At 44.2% G+C, this 24,833-nt stretch overlaps 1 protein-coding gene across 1 annotated transcript in view; it reads left to right on the top strand.

Annotated features, from left to right (window-relative positions):
* The first annotated feature begins 10,279 nt into the window (after positions 1-10,279).
* Positions 10,280-24,833, top strand: part of PDZD2 (PDZ domain containing 2) — a 203,100-nt gene continuing 188,546 nt past the window's right edge. Inside the window, exons 1-2 of the mRNA XM_074812704.1 lie at positions 10,280-10,372; positions 21,209-21,299. The gene's annotated coding sequence lies outside the window, so the exon portion shown is untranslated. The remainder of the gene's footprint in view (positions 10,373-21,208; positions 21,300-24,833) is intronic.

Genomic DNA, 24,833 nt, shown 5'->3' on the forward strand with positions numbered 1-24,833 from the left:
TCTGCATGCTATGTCCTGGCAACAGAAGTGGACCTTCCTTGGTCCCACCATCTGTCTGAGCCTGAGCTTCAGTGTGCCCTGATGGAGCAGCCCACGAGCAAATGGAGGATGAGGGCCCCCCATCTACACCATCTAATCCAAACCCCCTCACACTGGTGTTATAAATGGCTAAAGAGGAGGATGCTGTGTATCCAAAATTTGGGACACCAAAAGGAAAATCAACAACACATTATAGAAATGTTTTCTGCATTTGTCAAAATAGCCTCATGTTTGGCATCAGCTTACGGTCAATGTTTTCATGGTCCCACAATGCACAAAAGATGGGTGGCTGTGGAAGGGCAATTAGTGGGGCATCAAGCTGTGCTTCAGCTCTGTTTTTGGATGCAGATAGGAGCACAAAATACCTTTATTGCCTATAAATACAGACCCTGAAATCTGTAGGAAGCCCTTTACCAGCTGAAAAAACACTTTAGGAAGAAAATTAAAACTCTTGACCTTGAGATAACTTCCAAATTCTACAAGCAGCACATCTAGCTAGCTAGCTGCCTTAGTTACAGACATTAATCACTGCTGTATTTTACACAGCATGTAAAATTTAAGTAATAGAATCACTGTCCCCCTTGCCATATTTGCAACTAAAAGCTGATAAATAGAAGCACTGACCTCAGCTGGTCGATTTAACCTGATGAGTCATGGTCTTGGGGCCACATATGCTTCCTCTGCTAATATTCTTGTTCCTATTTATTTTTTAAAGTGAGCTGCCATGCTGTGTACCACAGAATAGCTTCTCTAATGGGCAATTCCAGAAATAGAAATATCCCATTAGTTCCCTCTCCTTTGTCAGGGTTTCACAGTCACCACTTATTCTATACAGAGCCGCAGCATCTCAAAGAGATGAGGGCAGGAGCGCTGCTGGCAGAGACGGAGGACGGGCAGAGTTAGGCTGTCAAGCAGTGAATTCCTCTTGAAGTTCTGTCTGAGAAGCACCCTGGTATCTTCTTGCTTTTTACATTACAGGGAGATAAGCTGTAGAGAAAGATGCAGCAGATGTGGGTTCCTCCACTTCAGCTGCTTTGGGTAGCTACGTACATGCCACAACAGAGGGATCTGCCCACAGCAATAGCTTTGGTATTGTTCTTAGTGAGATTTTCTCTGCAAAAGGCTGGCTTTTTCATCACAGCTGAACCCGAGGGAGAACAGAATCACAGTCAGTATGATGTTTCAGTCGGTGTGGTGATCCACAGCAGACCACCTGCCTTGGACTGGGATCCCCCAGGGCTGGGCACTGTGCAGAAATAGAGAGTGGAAAAGTCCTCTTACCCTCCCAGCCAGATGTTGTTTGCAACTCAACTTACTAACTTTGCAAGTTAATATTCACATGTATAATATTTAAATGAATGCCAGCTGACCTCATCACCGTATCTGTGTTGATCTAAGCTGGTGAATCATGGTCTTGGGGCCATGTGTGCTTTCTCCAACACTGTTCAGAAGGGTACAGGCAGGAGTGACTGTACAGGGAAAGGATGAGACAAGGCTGGGCAGAGATGGGTGCTCAGCACCCCTGGCCTCACAGATGCCCCTCAGCAGACGGGATGCCAGGTTAAGAGGGGATGTGAAGGAGGACTATGGCACTTTGCAGATCACTCTGCATTAAGTAGCGTCAAAGGGAGAAATATCAAAGTGACTGACAGAAGGTGTCAGAAGTGGGTCTACTAGTACGTAATCTGGTACCATCAGAAGTGACATTTGCTCAATGACCTTCCACCAACCCTGTAATTATGACCTCAAAAATACTGCAATCAATATCATTATCAAATGTTGTATCTGTACCCAGATGTGGACCACAGTCCAGCAGTCTCCATGCAGGCAGGAACCTGTTCGGTTGGCAAAACAAAGACCTCGCAGAGCCCAGGCTGTCGCACAAGGCCCCAGAGGCCATGGCTTTCACCTGTCTGTAGACGCTCTCGTGCAGATCTGGAACCTTGCAATAAAGACCTGATGGGGACCATTTCTCTGCTGGCCTCCAGCAGAGGCAGGTTGCTCCTGTGCCTCTGCTCTGTCCTCAGCTCACAGAGTGGGAATGTGGGATGTAGCCTGGGAGCATGCACCGCTGCATCGCCTTTTCCTCTCCTGCGGGCAGATCCACGGTGCCACAGGTCCCTAAAGGAGTGAAGGAAAAGCAACTTCTTGCTGAGCAGCACCATGCCAGTGGGGAGAGATGGGTGTGCAGTTGGGCCCCCCGCTGCAGCCCTTCGGCCCTGGGTGTCAAACCTATTCAGATTGCAAATTGGCAATGAAGTATTAAAAAAATAAAAATAAATTGAGTCAAAAGCCTTTGGCTGCCTGCATAACAGCCCCTTGTATTACACAAGCATCACTTAGACTTCTTTGATATTCATGCTGTTTATGGCACTTCAACTTCTTTGCTTCAAGCAAATTAACTCAAAATCAGGCTAGGCCTTCCATTAAACCTGACAGATTAATGATAAAGAGAAGGCTCTTCGTTTACTGCTCTCGGAAAGAAATAGCAGTATAAACAGCTATTGTGCTGACTCACTTCCATGTGTGAATTCACCAGGCTGGAGAGAGTAATGGGCTGCTAATTCTGGCCCTTAGCTGGATCCTCCTCTCTTCCTGCATATTTCCATTCCTTCCCTCCTCTGCTCCACTCCCTGGATGGTAATTCTCTGCCTTCTGACTCTTTAATGTCACAGAAATGGGATTTATATGGGAGATATTTAGCAGAATTGCATTAGTATTTGACATTTCAGCTCTTGGAAGTTTTCAATGATGTTATTTGCAAGGACATTTTTTATCGCCTTAGATTACAATTCTTCAAGAGCAGTGTAGCACTTTAATTTTCTAGGTCTGTCTCTTCGTCTCTCCCTCTCTATCAGAATTTCTGGTGATTTATTTGATTCACTGGTCCTTTGGATTTCTTATGCTTGTTACAACGCACCTGTGTCTCAATGACACAGAAAAATGTTCATTTGAAGTAACAGCTCTGGCTTGCAGTGCTTTAGATTTGATACAAAAATAGAACTGAGTAGAAAACTTTTTTATTAGCTTTTTCAGAATTCTAGACCCCAGGTAGTTCAAGCTGAATAACAGCATGTTTTACTTAAAAAAAGGAAACCAGATATTGGTTGCTTGAAATGGTCACTGAAGGAAGATCTGAGAGCACTTATGAGAGACTTGTGGTGCTTCACAAGACTTCACATCACATGCTCTTGAGAACTACAAAAATTCAGGTGTGCAGCTTTTACCATTAGCCAGTTTGTATTTTGTTAGCCTTGGATATTTCTTTTTTTTTTTTTTTTTTAATGAGTAAGTAGAAGAAATGCAAAATGAAATATTATAGTGCAAAAGCCTAAATGAAAAGGTGTTCAGAAGAGGCTGCTGTGGCTGTGCAATGGGAGTGTGGTAAAGAAATACTAACTGCAGCCTCAGCAGTTAGTGGTAGGTCTGGGTTTTTTTCAGAAAACTCTTCTGATGAAGAATTTCGAACTGTAACAAATATAATTTGGGGAGAAACCTGGGCAATTCTAGGAACAAAAAAAAGGAGGCTGTATATACCATAGTGGTAAAAACTGACAGATCAAACTAAGAAGTGTCTCCTGAATATCAAATCTCTGTATGTAGTATTACAGAGACCTTCATGATCCACAAAGACATTCTGACAGTGCACTTCATTTCTGCCTTGCCCTCATTTAACAAGATTATTTTGCCTTTCTTTAGCACTTCACATCTGAGATTCCAAATGTCTTGGAAAGCACCTGCCATATGGAACCTGGCTAGATAAAGATGTATTTTTTGTCCTTATTTGACATGGTAGAATATTAAGACATCAAGTTATGGAGAATTCAAAAACGTGTTGAGTGAGAGCTGCCTTTGGAAACGGTACATCCCTTTCAGAGCTGCTTGAATTTCCAGAGAAATAACTGCCGTTATGAGTGAAAGGATTAAAATATCCCTTCCTTTCTTTTTTTTCCAAGTTTAGAAATACAGTTAGTTACTGGCAGATGGCCTGTGGTGCTCAGCGCTCATTCAAACAGTACTGAAATATTAGCAATTTCTGTCCATGTGTCCAGGCACACACAGACCCACATGCACACACAGAAACAATTCTAGGCAGAGTTTTAACGTGATTCAAATCAAAGCATACTTCAAGGCAGATGCCAGACCAGATTCAAGCTAAATTTGTAGGCTGAGCTCATCAGATGAATGGTACTATCTGACTGCAAAAGATTATAATGATTAACATGTGTGACAAGTATTCTATTGAACAAATAGATTAAGGGCTTTGTCTGTGGCAAGTGATTCCCCCTCCCACTCGGAGAGGACATCAGACTGGTGGTTTGCGTTATGAAATCAGGCTGATCCCCTTGGTTCTGCGGGACCAGGAATGTGGCCGTGTTGGGGAAAGCAGGAGCAATGCCAGTACCTGAGAACAGGGTAGTGCTGGCAGCTGGCTAGGTGTGGGGCAGTGTTTTTCCAAAACTTGCCAGATCTCTTAAAACACTCTTTGCACAGCCCTTAATTAAAGTAATACTGATTAGGCACTGACTCTGCTATTTGTGCATTAAAGATGGACATTTCCCTGGTGACAGATTGGTTTGGCGATGTTTAAGTAGGACTTGGACTATTTCACAGCTATTTTATAACTCCTTCATGCCAGTTCTGTGCAAGAAAGGGTTTCATCAGTGCTTTTCTTAACATCCTGCCGAGACAGCACACACTCAACAACTATTGTGAATAAAACATTCTGGTTTCTCCAGCAGGTATGTGCAGATACAGATTTCTGTGCGAAGATGACGTTCAAATTGAAGAAGGTGCTTTGAAACAGTAAATGACTCTGTATGCTCGCATATTTAACAATGAAATCTAATAAATCCTGAATCACACAGAAACACTGCTGTAGACAAAGGGAGGAATTGATCACCTAATAATAGAAATCAAAGAAATCCAACTTTATTACTTCAAAGAAAAACAAACACAGCATCAGAGCAAGCTTGATAAAGAGGAGGATGACTACTTTGCTAAAGAAATCAGCAAAAAAATCTTCATCAGAATCTCTAAGATGATTTTTAGTGACTCTTTTTTTTTTTTTTTCTTAACCTTAGACTTTTTATATCTATTTCTTTGTCTCTGCAAATATTCTACCTACAGTCAAGTTCATCCAATGGATGAATTTGACCTCTGGTATCTTATACTACTGAAATTGAAACAAGTGTTGATCTTAGAATTATATGGAAGAGAGTCTTTAGAGAACTGTACCATATATATAGCAAAATAATCTTAGAGAAGCTTTTACCCTCAGGAGCTTGGAAAACAAATGTTACTATGAAGATTTGTAGATGAGTATTTGAATCTGAGACACTTTGACCCTTACTATTGACTTATTTTGGTTTGTTATATTATTTATATAGAGTACATGTCCTAGAGTTTTGCAGAAAATGAATAATTTAATGGGTGGTATCCACAAACAATTTATAATAAATATATCAAAGTGTATATTTTCTCACTTTAAAGTTCAGATCTTGTTGATAGTGGCATTTTTTCTCCCTGTCTTCACCCCCCTGTATGTTGGAGGCAGTTATGCTTCATTCTTTCATGTTAATTTAAACTAAATACTTCTTAAGGGTTGCCCGGTTTTGTGCTCTGGGGGAACCCATTGCATCTGGGGAACTTTACATCCTAGTAAGGCTTGCAGTTAGTCTGTGAAAATTCAGGAAGAAAGACATAAATGGAGAGAATTCTCTGCTGATGGATTCACAACTATTAGCTTATTTTTTTTCTCCTTGTTGTAAAGATGTAGTAGGATTTCAAAAGGCAGTAAAAAAGTATTGGATCAGAATAATTTTTTGTTGTTGTTCCCATTTGTAGCTGGTGATCCAAATTAAAGCTGGAACAAAGTGGAGTGTCATTATTACAGACGACACAAGGCTGCGCAGAGCCAAATTGTGACCGTGGTTCTGAGCCTGGCATGATGGTTCACTTTCTGTGTACGGCTCCATTCAACTTCCAAGATTTCTCTTATTCAGCCCTTTTAGTCTCATATTTACTGCAGTACGCTACAGAGGAGTCATATGTAATGTGTTCCCTCTCTTGGGCTTTGCTTATGCAAAGCAAATCACTGTCACTGTTGCTGCAGTGGAAGCCATACAGATATGCTCTCTCAGAGTAAGACACCGTCCTGGAAAAATTGCTCTGCTTTTGAATCAATTATTTCCAAATAAAATTGGAACAGTGTGCCCACCTGAGGACTCTAGGTTATTACCGTAATCGTGCTTGTTAATTTTTCCATGTAGTCAAGGAAATCAACAAAATAGTTCAGTTTAGTCTCCTTGTGAATGGAAATTATAATAGCACAGCCAGTGGTGGCTTGTCCTTGGTCTATTTCATTCCAGCTATATACATGGGAGAGTGTGTGTGCCTGTGTAAAGGGCAGAGATGAGAAGAGAGAGAAGAAATATTAAAGATAAAGGGTCCCTGTTTTGTTCCATAAACACAGGAAAACACAAGTCTTGCTAGTGGAGCTCACAACATACCAGGAGTCATGCTGTGGTTTTTACATCACAGCCTGAATTTTCGAAGCTGCCGGGGGGAAAGCCCTAATTCAGGTTAATCAGCCCCAGATACTTATTGCCCCACTTTCTGCTGTCAGTGGTGGCACCACTGAGTACACCCCACCTGGACGTGAAGACGCTGTGCTTTTTCATTTGCACATTCTTCCCCACCTACTGCCAGTCTCTCCCCAAGCCACCAAACTAGACCCAAGCAGCATCAAATCAGCTGCAGAAAAACTTAAGAGTAACATGAACCTCCACATCTGGGGGGATTTCAGGGAGACCCGAGGGCAGGTGATAGCTCAGCAGATCTGCCTGGTTCGCTGGATGTTGTCCAGCTGTCCCCGAGAGCAGCAGAAGATGGACACTGTCAGGGTGGCGTGGGTCAGGGCAGAAAATCCGGCTTGCCTCAGAAAATGTGACAAAATTACAGATTGCTGAAGCTGGCATTGGGATAAAATGTTGTTAGGGTGACTAAAATCTGCTGTGTAGCAACTCTGAAAGTACTCCAGGTTTCTTGAAAATATGCTACTGAAATTTGGTCCTGCTGATACAGCCACATGAAGTTATATGATCTGAGTAGCATTTGAATCCTGAAAGCTGAATATTACTCCATTGGCTTAATCTGATCTTTCTCCTTGCTTTCTGGTTTCTCCCTTTTCCCTTGGGCTCCAGCCTCTCTTCCAGGTTCCTCTGGGGTCCAGATAACTGCGTACTTTCAGCATCCTTCCCTTATCTAAAGCAAAACAAAATGAGATTTTGGGCACTCTCTGGGAGGTGAAGTGTGGAAAACACTAGGGGATATACTTAATCTCTACTCAGCTGGTATCCAAGAAAAACACAGAATGCTGCTGATGCTATCAACTTCTGACCACATTGCAAAATACAAGTATTGCAAATCCTGTATATCAATGCTGGGAGATCCATACTCATGAAACCACATTTAATTAGGATTTTGATGTTCACATTGCAGAAGAGGAGCATAACCTTCAGAAAGAGCAGTAGAAAAATAGTATTTCTCAGATGTGTAAGAGGAGAATGTAAAATATTGCTGGCAGCCTCCAGAATTACTGATTCCAGTTGTAGATAAAAAGTTGCCCTTTCCATAGAGATCTGCAGACTAAACCCAACACATATAGTACAGTATCTTTTCCACCTTTGGGCCTGAAATCAGAAGATATAAGCAGCGATTGATTTACATTACAAAATTGAATGCCAACAGCTGCCTATGAAAGTACTTAGCAAAAGACATTGTTTACGAGCATCAGCTTTGCTTCCGTGGTATAATCCTGCCAGAAGCCAAACACTCTGCAGCAGGAGCACCAAACGTTATCTTACAATTGATGCAGAAAATGGGGGAAATGCATATGACTGACTTTAGAGAGATTTAAGTGATACTGTTATGTGGGGGGATAAGAAAGATAAAGCAAAATCCCTTTCCATGCCACTTCTACATTGGTGTAACCCCTGAAATGAATAGAATTGCTCTGATTTGAATGAGAAGTGGTACAGGCATAATCTCCTTCCTGGTTTTATCAATGAACCATATAAATAGGCTCAACTTGTGGACCTTTAAAAACGAAGATAACGGATAATTGGAAGTTAGTGCGTGTATATTTTGGTGATTCTGATCCATACACTGCTGCTGCTGAAGTTAATCATCACATTTACATGGCTATTGGCTATTATTTCCTGCCAGAATTGGTCACAGGGGACAGCCGTGCTCTGAAATAAGGGCTCAGCACTCTGGGCTGCTATCCTGAGGTGCTGTGGGACCTCTGGGGATTTTTCATGTCCTACCAGGAGATAATCACATTTTTGAACTTGGGAGTCAAAGGGAATAATTCTCAGAATTTCTCCTGCTTTGCCCCATCATCCATCTTGCTGTTGTGAGCCAGCACCATTTCCAGTGAGCTACCTGGCAGCACAGAGGAATCATTTGCAAGCATGGCTGTTCTTATGTGGATAAATAATGAACAAAGAATTGTTCAAAGGCAGGACCCTAGAAACAGGTTGGAAAAATCATGGACAGAGACTGAATTAGTCTGGTATTGCAGTGCTTTTGGAGGGGCCTTGATCCCCTGTGACTTGGCATTGCGGGGGCACAGGATAGCATTAGCCACATGGTGTCTTGAGTGGTGACAAAACTTCATACACCCCCAAATTTGTTTCCGTTGAAATTTCATTGAAATTTCATTGAATCATGTTCTGGATTAACCCTGGCCCTGCAGGGAATCACCTAACAGTCTCACACTTCAGCATGAAGGCAAGGGGAAAACCATGGCGGGTCATGGTCCTCCCAGGCGCTGCTTGGTTAACTGCGACCTGGCGGAGTGTCAGCGTGTTTGTTGACAGCACTGGTGGAAAATGTGCTCCTCGCTGGGAGCTGCTCTCCCACCAGTCCCAGCAGTTATTACTTGCTCCCTGTGCCTGGGGTTTCCTCACTGAAATAAGGTTACCAGCAGGAATTACACACCTATTTTTTTTGTGCCTTATCCCAGAATTCAGCCACACGGAAGGGGTTGTTTTTGGTTTTTTTAAGTTATTGCATGCTATGGCCTGACCAACACCACTGAAAACCTCCCTGCTCTGCACTAAGCGTGGTCAAGGGTGCGCTCTGAGATGCTGTTTTATTTGCATGGAAGTATTCTGCGTTTGCAGAACAATTCAGCTCAACTAACAGCATCCTTCACATGTTGATGAGTCCTAAGGCACTGCCTGGTACCTCATGCAGAGCCTGTCACTGCAACAAGTGCCTCTGGACAATCCTCTGCTTTAAACGCTGGGCTTGATTTAGTTATCAGCCCAGACATTGCCATCATGAGCAATCATCTTCAAAGGAGTGATAGGCAGAGCATCTGGGCCAAATTGTAACGTGATTACCTGACAAAGTCTTTAATAAAGACAATACTTTAGAGACACTTTGGTGGATCTGAATTCTTTTTTTTTTTAGATTTAATTTTAGAACAGCAGTACTGGAAACACACTCCCTGAGCCTTGTACAGGCGCATGAGTCAGGAAGGGACTCTGGCTTGAAAGAAAACAGAGCCGCTGACCATTTCCTTTTGCAGTGCCTAGGAAAAGTGAACCTCAAAAAGCAACCAAACATTTTAGAGTGTACTTTCATTTTAATAATATTAAGTTTCTGGTGAAAAAGGAACTTCTTAAAGTTAAAAAAGGATTCTTTTAGCTCTTAAAAAAAAGAAAAAAAAAAAAAAAAAGAAAGAAAAAGAAAGGGTAATTCACCGTTCATTTAAATCCTCTTTGGAACTAACACCGCCTGCTGAGCGAGAACAGAAGATAAAAGCGATACAAGGAAAATATTAAAAGGACTTAAAAAAATCCTGGCGTGCCCGAAAAATATTAACCTGCACAGAACAACGCCTGCTCCTCGGGGGTCGGAGATCTCCAGTAACTCTTGGAGCGCCAGCCGGTCCCCGCAGCGCGGTTACCGACCCCCCGGTCTCCACCGGCTCCCCATCAGCCCGCGGCGCCATCGAGCGCTCCCAGTGCCGCCTGGTGGGTCCCGCAGGGTCCCGGGGCGGGCTGGGGGGTTGAGGGGGGGGAACCCCGCCCGGGCGCCGCCCCGTGAAGGGCTTCCGCGCCGCCCGCCCCGTCGGGCCGCCCCTCGCGGGATCCCCGCGCCGCCCGCCCCGTCGGGGCCGCCCCCGCCGCTCCCCGGGCCGGGTCGGGCCGGGCCGGGCCGGGCGGGCAGCGCGGCGGCGCGGCAGGAGGCGAGGGAGCCCCTGCCCCGGGGACGCCGGGCAGGTGTCGGGGCGCCGGGTCCCCCCGTCCCCGCCGAGGTGAGTGGGGGAGCGGGGCGGCGGCGCGGGGCTGCGGGACGGCGGGGGGCGGGGGGCGGCCGGTGCCTCCCCCGCTGGCGGCTTCGCTCCCGCGGGGATGGGGCTGGACTGGGCTCTGCGGCCCCCCCCGCGCTGCCGCAGAGGGCCGGGGGCGGGGGGGGGCTCCAGTCCCCGGCGGTCCGTGCGAGTCGTGTCCCCCCCCGCCACCGGCAGCGGGGGTGCTACATTCACCGGCGGTCGGTGAGGTACAGCCCCCACCCCCGGTGCCATCGAGGCTCCATCACCCGGGGGTCAGTGGGTGCCGCCCCCCATTACCTTGAGGGCTCCATCGCCTGGGGTCGGCAGGGTTCATCTGCGCCCCCCCCCCCGCCCCCCCCTCCGGGGCTGGGGCGCATCATCTCCCCCTTGGGGGTTAGTGGGGGTGCACCCGCCCTCCGGGTATCAGTGGGATGCCTCCCCCGTGACCCTTGGGGCTCCATCCCCAGAGGGCCGGAGGGGGCATTGCCCCTGGAGGGGGTCAGTGGGGGTGCATACCCCAGGGGGCTGGTGGGGTGCATCCCCCAGGGACCAGCTGGACTCCATGCCCATGCCCAGTAGGTCAATGGGGGAGGTGTCAGTAGGGTCCATCCCCTAGTGTTGGTGGGGTTTCAGTACCCTGGGGGGTCAGTGGGGCGCATCCCCTGGTCTGGGGATGCTTGCAGGGTCTCTGCCCTCATCTTGCTCTGCTGACCCCGGTTCTGACCCCGCATCGCCTGCTGTGACACTTTGTGCTATGTCCCTGTGTTGTGGATTAGGTCATGTCGTGACAGTGCAGCAGGGCCCGGGGATATGAGGAAAAGGGGTGGCAGTCACAGAAAAACAGCAACCACCCTCCTTCCCTGTACACAACAGTTTAATAAAATCAGACAGCATGAAACATCTGGCTGATTCCCCCCCACCCCCAGTCATCAGAAGGCAGTTCTCTGTGTCATTAAATACTCTTGTCCACACAAAGCGGGCTGTGATATATGCAGTGTTGTAAACTCGGGAGCGGCTGTGGATGAGATGATACATAAGAGGAAAACATTAAGAGCTGACCTCAAACTCCGAAGTTAACTGTGCTGCCTCTCCTTCGGGTGGCCTGGGGTACTCTCTTAAACCTATCTCAGTTTGTAACTATCTGACCATTACACTTGGCTGCAGAAAGCTCTGATGCCCCTTTGAAGGTGCCATAAAGCTGTATTTGGACTTAATATAGCCCATCCCGTTAACCTCAGTGCTTTCCCTCGGTAGCCTTTTAATGAATGGCCACGCTCATGAATTTCTCTCAACTGGCTGTCAGATCTTCTCTGCTTCTGTCTGGAGAGAGTGTGGTGGGGCCGTGTGGGAGGAGGCCTTCAGTCCCTCGTCCCTGGGGGCTGTGGGAGTTGGTGGGGGATTGACATGAGGGGTTGGTGTGCTCTTGGCCAACGCAGCGGCAGTGGGTTCAAGCACTGTTCCCAGCATCCCAGCATTAGCCTCTCCATTTTAGTGGAGCCCTCAGGGCTTTGACTTTGTTTTGCTGCTGGCAAAGGGGCAGCAGGAACGGCTGTGGGCAGATCTTGTCAGGGCACTCAACTGCTTTGGTCCAAGTGATGCCTGTACACCCTCTGCAACCCTCAGTTTCATGTCCAGGATGTTCTTCCTTGCAAATAATGTGCTAATGCCTCGAGATGACTCACAAACCTTGCCATTTGTAGAGTGGCTTCTCTCTCTCTTGCATGGGTCTTGCACTGGACAAATTAATCTTCTGGGTAGCCAAAGCTCACAGTGCGTGGAATAATAGCCTGCAAAATTATCAAGGTAATAATTTTCTGAAAAACAAAATGCCTGAATGCAAATAGAATGTAAAATGTGTCTTTGAAGTCTTTTTTCTTTCAAATTATTCAGTGCTTAGCCTGGAGGAAACCTATTTTTTCATATTTATAAAACTTATGAACATTTTACAGAAGTGGGTTGTGATTTTTTTTTTCTTCTTATTTAAAAGAAGAGCAAAAAGTCTTTCAATTTTAATGACATGAGGTCTTTTTTGTGTTCCCTCTACAACATTGACAGGGGATTGGTAGTCTAAAAAACTTGACATGTGTAGATGTTTAGTCTGTTTTACCAGCTCCTGAGCTGGCAAAGGCAGCCGCCAGCAGTTCTGCCAGGAGCACAGCACGGCTGAGTCCAGCCAGGGATGCTCAAGATTCGCAGAGCAGAAATCAAGACTCCAGTTCTCTGAGATGAAGTAGAGAGAGAAGGTCAGAGTCCAAGTGACGTTGTAAAGGCTTTCCTAGGAATGCAAAGAGCTGCGACTGTCTCGTGTGGCAGGACTCATTCGGCAGTGCTGGTGACATCATACCTCTATGTTGTAAGGGCCAAATTTAAAAGGTGTTGCATGTCTTCATGATATTGCAGCGGGTGTCTTGCTAGCTTTACAGTAGCTTTATGGAATAAAGAAACAGTTCTGGGCAGGAGTCTGGCTGGGTACAAGAGTGCACAGTGTGCTGGGAGTTAGGAAGAGGCTTTAATGTAAGGTCCAGCTGCCCTAGCTCATTTGCACAGGCATAGTGAAATGTTTTGTTCAATTTAAGTAAAACTCTCCTCCACTTCCTGCTTTTAAAATCCAAGTTGTGACATCTGTGAAAAAATAACTTGTTTTTTGTTATTGTTTTAACAGTAGTTCTTGTACACAGCACACTTTGTCTCTTGAAAGGTCAGTTGAGTTGCCCTAAATGAAAAGCTGTGAATTTTACTTGAGTGATATATGAAAAGGTCTTATAGTGCAGGTACATTTCTAAATTGTTTCTGAATGTTATTACTGAAAGTACCTTTCTTTGCTATATTTGTACACATTTCTATACGAACTAATATTTCTGAATGCTTTTACTGTCTTCAGTATAGTGCTTGATATTTTGCTGGGTTTCCTGCAGGTGTTAATAGGTGCTCTACACAGCATCCTTACCTTAAATGGGTTCAAACCACTAATAAACTCCATTAGACAAGGGCAGAATTTACAAAAAAAAAAAAAAAAAAAAGTGTTAACTGGGCAACGTTAAGTCAGGAAATGCAGAGGCTGAGGCTCCAACAGCAATATTAACTTGGCTGCAATACACATCCTGTAAGCTCTTTTATGACATACATCTCATAATGTAAACAGGAATAAGCACATAGATTAATGTATGCAGAGAACGAGTAGAAAAGAGTATTTTTCTGAATTTGACCCCCTTGTCCATGAAACAGATGGCTCTTGTGTAGAGCTGGGAAAAGCCTGGTACTGCCTTACACAGCGCTGGGCAGCGTGTCCAGCACCAACTCAGACGTACCCAGTTGCTGATGGAGTAAAAATAACAGCAGCAAATGAGTAATTTGGGTGTTGTTTCTGTCAAACCAATACCATTATAATGAACTGCATTTTGCTCCTCAAGGTCTGTGAATTGTACTATGTATGATCCTTAAGTGTTCCCTCTTTCATTATTCCCAACTGGCGTGTCTGGCCCTGCTGAGGCTGCTGGGGTTGTAATGAAGTGCAGTGGCTTTGTTTGGTGAGTCTCAGCTTTCTACTTGTATTACCCATGTGTTGCAGTAACAGCTCTCCTGGCTAATTTTAACTAGATCATGTACAACAGTGATTACATGAGCACTGTATTTTAATACAGATCTGAAATGGACCGAGCAGTATTGCTCTTTGTATTATGTTGTCTTAATTAAAAACTGTGTTATTAATATATTTCACTAAATTGATACATTTAGCCTGAAGGTCACATAGTCTAATCTGGCCTTCACCATGTCACAAGACATTACATCTTCTGCAGTTACCACTATTTGCATGCGATGTGGTGTCATCTAGGGCAGAGTCTTGTGGTCCTTCAGCAGCAGCTTCCGGCAATGACAAAGGTGGTTCGGGTGAATAAAATTAATTTATGGTTAGTCTCCAAGAGAAAATAATTATCCTTTTCTGTTTAAAAAGGACTCCTAATCTAGTATCAACACACTGATATTGCTGCCTTGCTTTGACATTGTAAAGCTTTGCAAGGGAGATGGGAGCAGCTCTAATTCTGCAATCTAATACTTCTCCTGTTATACCTGCTTAATTGCAACGGCTCCTCTTTGGTGCAGCCTCACAAAGATTCTGCTAGAGCATTGTGGTAAGCCACGCCAATTGTGCTTTAATTTCATTACTGTTTGATTTGGCCAGCATTTTATTAACTGTCTTTGCAGTGTTAGACAGTTTGCAAAGGAGATTAGTACCTGGGTGGGTTACAGCATTTACTGTGTGTGCTTAATCTAAATTCCTCTTGAAATGGAATTGTATTAAATTAATTTGGCAAAACTTTGAAATTACAGTAAGGCTGCTTTTGAGAATTGATTTATTTTTTTCCCAAGTAACTATGCTTATTAAAATTATCACGATTCACACAGTGAGAATGGTTCAAATCAAACAGAGCGTCTGGATCCCACCGGGTTTTGGCCATTTTTGCTTCATGAAAAGTGAAGGTAGGCACCGCTTTGGGGTCCCACTATGGTGAACGGCCGGCTGTCCTCAGTCAGCTCTCAGAAATGGAGCGGTACCTGTCAGGATTTGTGCTGGGGGAGTTACCAGAAAGAACAGCATTGAAAAATGAGAAAAATGTAGAAAATGGTCTCTAACTACATTAAAGACTTGTGAAAGTTCAACCATTCTGAAAAAAAACCCAGTAATTTTAGAGTGGAGCAATCCTCCCTGACTCAGACTGGGAAAAAGACCTATTCAATGTTACATGTTAATCGTATACAACACAAAGACTTTTGCCATGCTGTTTAAAATCCAGCCTTCTTTCAGCCTGTGTTCTGCTGGGATGTTTTCATCCAAAATGCACTGCTGAGGCTGACGGGAGCAGTCTGAAAAAGCGACTCTAACCTTCCTTCCTGACACTTCAATAGTGACATCCACTGTGGGAAACTAGGGCATAAATGCATTAACACTTGTCACTGGGAAGAAAATCCTCTCCATGATGGGGACCAGAAGAGAGTGATTTTTAGATTCATGATACAAATTGGTTCATTATTTATTTCAATCAAAGTCTGTATGTGCTGTTACAATGAAAAATTAAAGCCTACTTTGCAGAATACGTGTGAGCTGACACTGCGCCAACCCCAAAGCCTTCCTGACCTACAAAATGAAGGAGAACTTTGGTGCTTGCTTCACTCTTCACAAAGTCTCAGACAAACAGGCTTTGCCCAGAAGTTTGACAGAGGCAGGACCTATTAAAACAGATGCCAAACCCACTATGTTCACTGTTGCCTTCCAGGGAAAACATCCTGCTGTTGCCTCCTGGGTGTTAGACATCTGCACAAGAGCAGCCCAGCTGCCTGGTCTTCTGTAAATACTTTGGACTTCACTGGAAATCGTCTTACCAGTGCCACCATCCCACTGCAAGATGTCCATAAGCTCAGCAATGCTCTTGTTTTCCTAGATGGGTAAAAGGCAGCCAGTTCCCTGCTGGTGCAAGTTTTTTCCACGCCTCCAGCTGTGTGCAAATATAACAGTTGTATAAATCAGTAATTGTGATCTGGCCTGAGGAAGGGGTTAACACACTGCTGCTTCTCTCTCTGCTTCCAGAGCAAAAGCGATTGTCCAGCAGTGTGGGGAAAGTCACTGAGCTGTGTGTTCTACTGGTTATGCTGGTCTTGGGATGACCAAGATCTGTTGGGATATTTATGTATTTCTCAATAAAATCAGAAATCAAAGAGCCTTCGAAATGATGTGGGTTTTGAGTGAGCCTCTGTCCAAAGTCTGTACCAAAACACAAACCCCAAAGGCTTTGCTTACTTAATGCAACCTGAACACTCTGATGTGAACAGTGCAGCCCCAGCAGCTCCATGGTGTCCCCTGCACTGGTGGAGGAGGCTGGAAGGGACCTGTGGCAGCCCCCTCTGCTCATTGTAGTGCCCAGCTGTCAGCCCATCAGCTTTAATCAGGGCTGGCAGGAGCTCTGATGGCAACTGACCTTATATTAAAGACTAAAGTCCCTGTCTCATCTGAACTCAGTTCCCATCATGAAGAATGTCAGATGACAAGTGGGACAGGCATTAAACATTAACAAGCTGTTCGTCTTTAAAATATTAATCTTGGTCTTACGCTCTTACCTGTTTTCCCAGTGTGCCTGGGTTTGAAGGAATTGAGACTTTCATGAGTGATGACTGCCTATTTTGTGGTCATCTGTATCCCAGATCGCAGTGCCAGTTTCCAGCTTTTGAGCCCTCCTTGCAGGTATTTCTGCTACAAACATGCTTGCCCTGTTTATGTGGGAATACAAACATTTGGGTGGGCTGACTTCAGGACGGTTTTCAGTTTGCCTTCCAGGTTCCCAGCAGCATAGAGTATATTCCCCTTCCCTTAATAGTCTTCCTCACCCTTTACTCTTCTAGTCTTTGCAGCAGAAAAGCAAAGCATCTCATCTGTATGACTAGGCTACCTTCCTCCATGTGGGCTGTATTTGGATCCTCCACTTTTTGGGGTGAGGAGCTGAGCAGAGAAATGTCTTCATTGGTTTGATGGGGCTTGGGCTGTGAGATGAGATGTGGCGTGTCCTATTCCAGCAACAATCTATCTCCCCTCTTGTGTGGAGTAACAGACATCCTCCTCTTTCTCTTCTGAATAAAGCTACAAGCATCTCTATATGGGAAATCTGTCCCATAGCTCAGCTGGAAATAAATAAATGCAATAAACAAATGGGTGGCACTGCTCCAAAATGCACACGGCTGGTGTGCTGTCACTGCTGTTAGGTGTGGGGCTGTGGGGAGCTGGGTGTGATGGACTTGTCTTGGCCCGCAACCTTGTCTTTCAGTCCACGTCCACATGCTCATCAAAGAATTTAAACCTCTGTACAGCAAGTAGTCTTGAAGTGCGGTGAATCACAGCTCCTGCATGGCGAGGATGGAAAGGACCTGCTGGGTCACCTAGCCCTCTGCTTTGCTTTCAGAAGGTTCCTTCCTAATTAAAGCATGACTGGTGATTGCAAGATGTCTTGTTTGGGTGGTTTGATAAATTGTTATCCTCTCTGCAAGAAGTGAAAGTGTATTTACTAATGCAGTTGTAAACGTCTCAGCTGTGGGGTGGTTATTTACTGCACTATTCTAATGCAAATGTTTGTGGTTATGTTTGAATTGATCATACAGACAGTGCACACAAATTTTATTTCTTGGTGTATTTAGGCTTGTTTTTTTTCTCCGTTCTGCTGTATCTGTTCCACTATACACTACATAATAGAAATTGTTTGATGTGTAATTACCTGTCACTCAAGTGCCATTTTACAATATAGAGCTATATAAATTAAAATATTCTTCCTCCTCAAATTAATTTTGGTTCTTGGGGGTGAGATATTAGTGTTTGTCTGGAGAAGGTTTCACTAAATCATTTGGTACTTTATGCATTTATTTACTTTCAAATGAATTCTAAGTGAAAGGTAATGGCCTGTAGTTACAACTGCAGAAAAGAGCATTCATTGTGAGAGCCTTATGGTGGGCTGTGGTGCTCCCAGCATGGATGCAGCTTGAGTGCTCCAGTCTGATGGATGTGAAATCACCAGTTGTACACTGTCAAAGAGGTGACAACTGCCCTCTTGTAAGGTGCATCTTGGGGCATGAGGTAGGGAAAGATTTAGGCATCGCAGCTGCAGTTTCCCAAATGAACTATTTTTTGAAGTTTTAGTCCTAAACCCCATATCTTCTACATGGTTCTTTTGTGGATGTGGGCAAGCATCAAAAATGGTAGCTCAGCTTGAGAAACATGGGGAAACTCTTCAGAATTGTTACTTCTTGTTTGGAGTGGTCCTGTAATACAGTATTGGCTTTTTAGTGTGTACAGAGGCAACACACTTTGGAAAAATTGAGTCTGTGAGCAGGAAGTCTTGCCTTGAGACAGCCTGCTTTGTGATTAACAGTTTTGTCTGTAGCCTCTTAATACCTGCTGCAGATGGGTTGATAGCTCAGAGGTAATCACTCTGATGCAGAAGTGCTGCTGATTGGAAGGTACAATGTGGCATCTTTTAATGTCTCCCCTCAATGTTTATTGGGGATAATCCTACCTTGGGGTAGGGATGGTCTTAAATCTGATGGATTTTGGATTAGATTAGATTTAGGTACCTAATCTATAGTGAGTAAAACTATTAGTTCGGATTTTGTAAGCACACAAAGAAATACAGAAAAATGTTGGAGACTTTTTGAACTTTATGTACTATTAGATAGTCAAGAAAGTGGACATTATTTTAGCTACTGGCAATGATACCACCATGGGCTCATACTATAGGGCTATGCCTGGATCCATTGATTTCCATTGTGGGAGGGAGGGAGGGTGCTCCAGCTTGTTCTAAAAACTACTGTAAGCTGCTAAGACCAATTACATTATTATTTTTTTAATTGTTAGTTGAAACTTGAACTTGATGAAGGCTGGAAACACAACAGAAATTACTATTAGTCTGTCAAAACTGAGCTTGAGCTTTTCTATGGAAGACCTACTACTGCCTTAAACACCTGGTTTCATTTTGATCTGTAGCTGCCTGGAGTCTGCCTGGCTGCATGGACCACTGAATGTGGTTGATATGTCAAGTCCATTGCGTACGCTCTGAGTGTCAACGCTTGTGTAGGTTGTGTTAAGTGTCAACATCCCTTATTTGTGGAAGATGATTCATTGGGGCCCATTTCTGCTAGAGCCAGAGCAAACCTGGAACAAAAATCCATGGCTTTTACAGTCACTTTTTTCTTTCAGCTTCCACTTCTATTTATTTTATGAAGCTGCTGGCACTGCAGGGACAGTTTGCTCTTCCTCTGCCACAGACGGAAACATTCTGTTTGCTGGGAGGTGCAGCTGCAACCTGTGTTTGGCAGTTTATATGGAGCAGCAAACTGAAACTCCAGTTGAAATGAACACTGTTTTTCTTAAATAAGAATTTGTTTAAGTGGAATCTGGTTAAAAAACAGCTAAGAGTCTTTATGGAAGAGCTTCTGGTTTATACATGGCAGGGACGTGCACAAGCTTGCCAGCCTTTGGGAGAGGTGACCCTTCACAACAGTGTCCCTGGAAAGAGCAGGTTCTCAGTTCCCCTTAAATCTAGGCAGATTTTGAAGCGAGGGTGCAAAAAACCAGTCTAGCTTGTGTTAATACAAAGTGTATATAGATTTTTCTGAGACCTGTTTGTTTCAATGAAGAATGTGTAGGGATAGTCAGATCTGGTGTGTCGGGAAAGGCTTATAAAAGCATTCAGGACAATAAGCAGCTGCTTCTTCTGGCTGCTGGCATGATTTCTTCTGGCTACTTGGTGGTATACCTGACCAGGTGGGTCAGGTGTAAGCTGCTGCTTAGCCTGGGTCACCGTCTGAAGCCACGTCCTAGAGGACTTGTGTGTCCGTAGGTGATGGGCGCAAGCCTGGAAGAATGAACCCTCTCCCTGTGCTAGCAGTCCTGTTGCTACGTAGTGCTGTACATTGCAGGAGCCCAAATTGCTATCCAAAAGTATGAGTTTAAAGGTGGTCTCAGGAGCTCTAACTGCCTCTTAGTTTTCCTGATCACTTTGGTATTTATAATCCACCCCTTACTCTCCTGTTGCTGTGAAAAAAAGCAAAACAGGCAGGAGACACCAATTATGTGCTTGAGAACAATGAAAGTTTATGGTATTGGAAATGCTGCCAAAACATGAAAAGGAAAGGGAAAGGATGAATCTGGGGAGAAGAAATATATTTTTCCGTTTCTCACATTGTGTGTATCAGTAATGGATGGAAAATTATTTCAAAGCTGTGAATTTTGTTTGTCCTTATAAAAACACTGTAATTTCTTTTTAAAGCTTCCCTTTGAATGTCTTGGCCAACCTCATTTCACAGCTAGATATATTCATCTCAGTTAAATGCAATGGACAAATCTACACAAAACAACTGCTTAACATTATAAGCAGCTTGCATAAACATGAATTATTAAGGTCACAAAAGCTCCTAGAAACCAGCAGAAATGAGTGCACAGTTGCATTTCTTTTTTCAAAACATGCATTAATTAATAAGGGGCTTAGTGCCCAGTCTGTTTCTTCCCCCTGCTTCCATCAGATTTTGCTTTCATCAAGTAGGGGGGAAGTGTCATTTCTCTCTCCCCCTCCCCACTTTTCTTTGGCTGAAGCACAGAAATGTGCCAGACTTCATCCTGCACAAATCCGTCATTCACAGCTGTGATATCCTAAAAGGCTCAGGCGCGTTGTCTTGGGGGTGTCACAACAGCAACGCACCCTCTGAGATGGCCAGGGGTTTCATTTTATGCCTGCCTGGACTGCCTGTGTGCCTGCTGGGATAGGAGCAGGGCACTGAATTCAAGTTGCCAGGAGCTAAAGAGTAGTCGTGTGTATTTGGGCAGTGCAGAGAAGGCAAGGTGCTCACAGGATGAGTGTGGAAGAGGAGAAGACAATAATGGGGATGTGGTAGTAGCTAGAGGTCCCATCCTCCCTCTGGAAGTGCCACACACCCCAGTTTGTGTAGGTGTAGACATCATGTCTGCTGGTGGTCCCCTCCACATGATGTGGGCATAGGCAGCGCCCGGTGGCTGTGGTGCCCCTGGACATTGGAGGTGCAGGAGTGTTTAGTGGGAGCTTCTCTCCAGCCCTTTCCAGCACAGGAAAGAATATCAGGGGCTTGACTGGGAAATGGGACATGTGGGCTGCTGTGATTGAGGGGCCAAGCCCTGCTTGTATGCAGAGTAAGGTCAAAGTGCATGTAAATATATGTCAAAGTCAACACTGGGAGCTGTTTGCAGCAAGGAGTTGAAGAAGAACAAAACAGGAATAGAATTATATTAATTTTTAAAATTTATTTTTTCAGTTGTGGTGCTGGCTAGAGTGGAAGCAAGTCAGACTAACTGTGAGGAGGGAGGAGGCTGCAGTGGTCGAGGTGGGAGACAAGAACTGCAATGGTGGGTGCTGGTTGTGTGGGTGGTGGGGGAAGGCTGATTCTCAGCAAGTTTATGCAGGAAGACGCAGCTCAAATGAGAGAGTTTATTCATGGAAACCTATGTTTGGGAGAGAGAATATCTTCAGAGATGGTCCTAAAATGTAAAATGTATTAAGAGACAGGAAGTGAACTTGTGTATAAGGAAGTTAAGTCTTGGGATCCTGGAGACAGCAAATGGCTTGAGATTTTCTTGCCTGGTTTGTACTGTAAGTAAAGCCTCTGAGGCAGACACCTCTCTGTGTTTGTCATGAGTTCAGTGCAGAGAAGATGGGGATGAAGGCTGATGGTTGGTAACTCTTCTCTCTGGGGTCATGGCATCTGCAGAAGAAACTCAGATATCCAGTATCTGGATTACTGAGCTCCAGAAAGAGAAAACTGGCATTTTTTGGCCTTGCTGGGTTTTAGTGATTCCACTTTTGCTTTGTGCCTTGATGAAATCTAATGCAAATGTCAAGGCATCAAATGTAGTCTTTTAAAAATCTTCCTAGGTACCACACCTGCTCTCTATCTGTGAGGAATCTAATTTCTGCAGCCGCTGGAGAAACAGTTGAAGGAGAGACAAATGTTAAAGCCATTATTCAAATGCTTCTATTCTGGGGTGGGTACTTGGTTTTAATTTACCAAATGGCAAAATGTTTCTTTGGGGTAAGTTTGGAGGGAGAAGCTGCCTCCAGCATGCTGTGAGATAGGACACAATGGCCACAGTGCAAGTATTTACCCTGTAGGATAACTTTTATGGAGGCAGCCTTGTTAAACAGCAAGAAAAATGTTTGTCCCATGCTTTATTCCAGCACGGTTTCTGAAAATAACTAGTCAGGAGCTGCTTTTGATATATAATAAAAAAGCTCTAAGCAACAAAGGGGCTTTAAAACAAGCAAAGACTTGACATATTTGTTAATACGCAGGGTAGCAGTGCATTAATTTTAAGGATAGCTTTTTAGGTTTTTTTTTTTTAAATGAAATGAGGACACTAATTAAAATTAATCCATTTATAAATCTTTCCACATCCCATTTGAAAGCGTAAATAAAACATTTGCCTTGTCTGTCTCTCTTCTCACTGTGAGACCATACAGACCATGTAACCTTTAACTCTTCAAAGTAATGAGCAGAGAAAGCTGTCTTAAATGATTTAGTAAAAGATACAAAAACTGGTTGCATAGTGGAGATGGCTTTTAAAGAGTGAGGAAGATGGCAGCAGGAATGTTGGGAGTGCCTTAAAATGTTTTTTAATGCTTGCCTTTGGGAGCAGAACTTCAGTGAATTCATCCCTGTGTATTTTATAATGCAAATTATCACTCTGAGAAATGCAGATCAAGGAAGACAGCCAACAGACAGCTCGTTTTCATGAGAGGGGTGAGAATGGAGGGCAGGGAGGCAGCCGGGGCAGGAAACTGCTCAGGTTTGCAGCTCCCAAACCTAGGAAGGATTTGCACTGGCAGGGTTGGGAAACAAGAGAGGTGGCCAAGTGGGTCAGATAGAGCACTCCACAAAGATGCCAAATCCGATTAATTTCTGTGATTCAAAAAAAGAAAAAAAAAGGGGGGGCTTATGGCAATGAAACTTTTTGAAGTTGTACTTCTGTGACACTTGAGACTGCTGCGTTGCCGATGCTGAAGATATTATTCAGTGCCTTGTTTAAAAAGGAAGCTAAACATGACCTTGGGTCTGCCATTGTTGGTACCTCCTCAATGTATGTTAATTAGTAAAGACCGTGAGAAAAGTAGTACAGCTGCTGAGGGAACTATATATTCTAATTTTTTAATGTGTTCCAGATATTATCAATTGTGCCTACAGATCTTTTGTACAGTTATGGCTGTGTGGATGTTGCCAGTGTCTGTGCAGTCACGCGCCACATTAAGGCACTTGCAGATACAGTGGTGACAAAGCTGTTAAAAAACAAAAAAACCCTGAAACAATCAAAAAAACCCCTTTAAATGATATTTTAAACTGTAACATAAGCTGTGTGTCTCTGCTCTGTCTTAGGCCACACAGACGGGAGGAGATAGCACGGGACAGGTCTGTTGTGTGTGAGGATGCTCCCCTCTGCTTTCATATGCAGATTTTTAATAAGGAAACTATGCATCTCTGCTTCTTGTCACTTCTATCCCTGGGATGTTTTGCATCCCTTGCTATCATCTATTGGTTTCTTGCTCTTTGGTCTTGATGTCTGTTCTTTATAAACCTTCCAGCCTGAAATCTGCCCAGCCCTGACCCCACCCTGGCTCCCAGCCCTATTTGCCAACACTAAAGCTCAGCAGCTGCAGACAAAGTGAAGGTAGGAGGAGAAAATTGCAAATCCCCAGAGCAAAATGTGCAAACCAAGTTGTCCTAGCTTGGGAAGGAGCGGCTTGCTATGGCTCTCCTACAGATGCAAATAGGCAAGGATTTTGTTTGGTGAATTAGCAGAATGAGAGTTTAGATAGAGAGTTGTTTCCAGCAGTGTTTGTACTCTAAATATTTATCCATAGTGAGTAGGCACATTGTTCTACCTTTCCCAGAAAAGTCATGCCCAGGTAGGAGATTTGAGCCCTCTTTCCCCCAAGGCTAATGAGATTTAGCTTCATGATAGCAAGTTTGTGCCTCTTAAGTTGCTGGGACCTAGTGTTTTAAGCTGTGCTTTGTAATCAGTCTCCTTTTGGGAAGGCATAAAGAGACAAATGTTGCAATTGCAGGGGTTAAGGCTTCACTAGGTGTTTTCTTGGGGTCTTCCTTCTCCCTGGGTGCAGCGAGAGATGGAGGAGCACAGGAGGACATGGATGAGGACTCACCTTCCACCTCACCAGCAAATGAGAGGATTTTTCGTTGCAGAAAGCAACTTTGCATGGGGCTGTGATGGGTTTTTTGTCTGTGTGTTCTGTTTTCTGTTTTAAAGTGCTGTGCAAAATGACTTGCTTCCAACTACAGATTCAAAACTGCTAACCACCCACTGTACAGCTGCTAATGCACAGATTATCTCCACAGCCAACAGCTTTAAGTAATCAAACAGAGATAATTTTACCTCTGTGACCCAACAAATAAACACCAGAATCAGGAAAAATCCTCTCGCCCACACAATCCTACTCAGGTTTTCAAGGACAGGGTAAAGGGTTTAATCAAAACCAGCGGCAGTAACAAAGTCACCAGGTTTGTCCTGTCTTGGGTCGATGGTGAGATATGGCCGTGCAGTGGTGTGAGGTGCTGTCAGGAGGTCAAGGTGCTCCGTAACCTGATGAGACCATCTCTTCTGCTGCTGCGGAAGACATTAAATGAATAGAGCATACATTGAAAGTTGTGGATACAGTCCTGCTGTTGTGTATGCAGTCCTGTTTTTACAGGAAAAATTGTGGTTTGGAATGGCTTTCATTAATGACTTCAACCTTTAACTTTCTGTTCTGAAGAACAGATGCTTCTCACAGCTATCAGGGGTTTAGTACCATTAAGAAAATACGATTGTTACATATCTTAACATTGAATCCATGGCTTCTTCCTCACTGACCTATCTCTAACATCAAGAAAG

The sequence above is a fragment of the Strix aluco genome, chromosome Z (assembly GCF_031877795.1).
Source record: "Strix aluco isolate bStrAlu1 chromosome Z, bStrAlu1.hap1, whole genome shotgun sequence".
Classification (NCBI taxonomy): Eukaryota; Metazoa; Chordata; class Aves; order Strigiformes; family Strigidae; genus Strix; species Strix aluco.